At 37.7% G+C, this 2,665-nt stretch overlaps 1 non-coding gene across 1 annotated transcript; it reads left to right on the top strand.

Annotated features, from left to right (window-relative positions):
• The first annotated feature begins 819 nt into the window (after positions 1 to 819).
• On the top strand, positions 820 to 927 carry LOC122125232. The gene has a single exon (XR_006150735.1). It is a non-coding gene; the product is annotated as a U6 spliceosomal RNA (small nuclear RNA).
• Positions 928 to 2,665: the final 1,738 nt, after the last annotated feature.

Here is a 2,665-nt window from a genome sequence, read left to right as displayed (position 1 = left end):
AGTCTCATGGACTTTCCTGCCCCGGCTGGCTTTGAACTGCTATCCTCAGATCTCAGCCACCTGACTAACTAGGATTACAGGCATAAGCCACTTGTGCCTGGCTCTAAGCACTCATTTTTGATAAAGCAGTAGTTAAGAGTGGTTTCCTAGAATTGTAGAAAGCACATATCCTCATACTAACAAGGTCTTCAACTCCTGAACAGGACAAATAAAAATAAGTTTGTAAAACACTACATCAGATTAAAACTTTAGTTGACTTAGGAAAGAAGAGAAAACTCTTAAAAGATACCCAAAAAAGGTCACTTAAAAGAATTATTGAGATGAATAGCAGATTTTTTTCTGCAGAAAAATATTTTAGAAGATGTAAAAATCTTTAAAGCACGGAGAATAACTCCCAGTCCTGCTTTTGTTGTTTTGCTTTGCTTTACTTCGTTTTGTTCTTCACAATATCCCAAATAGCCAAATGATGGGAGAGCTCAGGCTTCAGCTCTTAGATGTCTGCTTTGCTTTAACTCTTTTCCCTCTCTCATAAGTCCAGCCTTACATTTTACCTGGCATCCATACATTCAAGAATTTTGTTTATTGCCTGGTGCTGCACAGCAAACCATGCACAAGTTTAGTGCCTACAAAATCTACTTTTAACTGTTGTTCTGTTTTGAGGGATCGACAGGCTCAGCTGGTTAGCTGAGCTTTAGAATCTCTCACATGGTTGGAGTGTGTCTATGGCTGAGGCTGAAGACTTATTCATTAATGGGTTTGGTGCCTGGGTTCAATGGCTGGAGCACGTATGAGCTTTTCTGTTTCTAGAAAGGGTTTTGAGTGTTCACTTTGGCAGCACATACACTAAAATTGGAACAATACAGAGAAGAATAGCATGGCCCCTGCACAAAGGATAACACACAAGATCATGAAGCATTCCATAATAATAAAAAAAGAGAATGAAAGAAAGAAAAAAGGGTTTTGACTTCTAGATCACAGCAGAGTAATTTTTTTAAAAAAAAATCATTGTAAAGGTGTTATACAGAGGGGCTATAGTTACATATGTTAGGTAATGAGTACATTTCATTTTTAACAGTGTCACCTCTTCCCTAATCTCCTCCCAGTATTTTCCCCCCAGAAACCCCTCTTCCACAAGTTGTATAGTTTGTTTTCAAAGTAGCGTCCAGTATCACTGCTATATTTGTTCACTCTTTGTCCCACCATTTCTGTGTTCCCCTTTATCCTTCCCAAAACAGATAAACTTCCATACAAGAAAGAAATAAAAAAATCCATAAAGGAGAGGATAAAAAAAAGTAAACCAACAAAAAAACCTCTTGTTTCCATTTCTAGGAGTTCATTTCAATAAACATCATTTTATATGATCATCCGTACATTGCTATTGAGCCTTTGTGATTCTCTCCTAAGAATATTCTCCTTTAGTTTCACTGTGTGAATGTTTAGAGTTCTGTTGTTTATCATGTCAAAGTGTAATTTTTTTGTCTTTTACCATCAATTGTGTTTACTTGTAGATTTATAGGCACATTCTAATTACCACAAATGAGGGAAATCATGTAACCTATGTTTCTTTGGGGCTGGCTTACTTTGCTTAATATATTTTTTTTCAAATATTCCCATTTTCTTCTGACTGGGGCAATGTCATTCTTTCTGATGGAAGCATAGAACTTCATTGTATATATAGACCATATTTTCTTTTTTTCTCTCTCTTCTTTTTTGTCGGTAGTGGGGCCTGAACTCTGGACCTGTGCACTGTCCCTGAGCTCTTCAGCTCAAGGCTAGTGTTCTACCACTTGAGCCACAGCATCACTTGCAGCTTTTTCTGCTTATGTGGTGTTAAGGAATCGAACCCAACCTCATGCATGCAAGGCAAGCACTCTACCATTGAGCCACTTTCCCAGCCTCAAGACCACATTTTCTTGATCCATTCATCCACTGACGGGCATCTGGTAATCTTATGGTAGCAAGGTGATCTTATGGCAACAGATAGTCTTACCTGGTTGCTGGTGTTCAGCGAATATTCAAAACAGGCAAAAGTTGCAAGAAGTTTTATAACTTTGTCTTGAAAGTATCTTCTGCCATGTACTATAAGTAAACAAGTCACTAAGTCTTAGAATATATTTTCAACAGTCTCTAGAGTTATTTTGTGTGTGTGTGAAAATACCATACAGAGGGGTTACAATTACATGGGCAAGGTAATGACTGCATTTCTTATCAAGCAATTGTTGCCTCCTCCTTTGTTTCCCCTTAACATCCCTTCCCATCTCCCCCTACCCCTTCTCCCTCCCGCATGCCAAAGTTGTAAAGTTCATTTTCAACATAAGATCTTGTACATCTCATTGGTGCAATGGGTCCACCTGTAACCCTATTTAAACAATTTGTTTTTTTCCCTTCCCTTCCACAAATTAAACCAACATCAAATACAGTGAAAACAGGGGTTATACCGTGGGGGAGGGACATACAAAGCAACAAAGAAATATCTTATAAATATGTTAGACACAATAGCAAGAAAGAAAACATTTGAGTCCTTATTGAATCATGTCACTTCTTTGCCCTAAATCCTAAATGGCTTCCCATATCATAGAATAAAGACCAAAGTCCTTTCATTGAACAACAGGAAATTATATACGCTGGCTTTTGTTCTTCTTTGATCTCATCTCAAACAATGCTT

Source organism: Dipodomys spectabilis, unplaced genomic scaffold, assembly GCF_019054845.1.
Source record: "Dipodomys spectabilis isolate Male_0828 unplaced genomic scaffold, ASM1905484v1 ptg000262l, whole genome shotgun sequence".
NCBI classification, from domain to species: Eukaryota; Metazoa; Chordata; class Mammalia; order Rodentia; family Heteromyidae; genus Dipodomys; species Dipodomys spectabilis.
The sequence above is the reverse complement of the archived record's forward strand: the minus strand, read 5'-3'. Positions and strand labels throughout refer to the sequence as shown.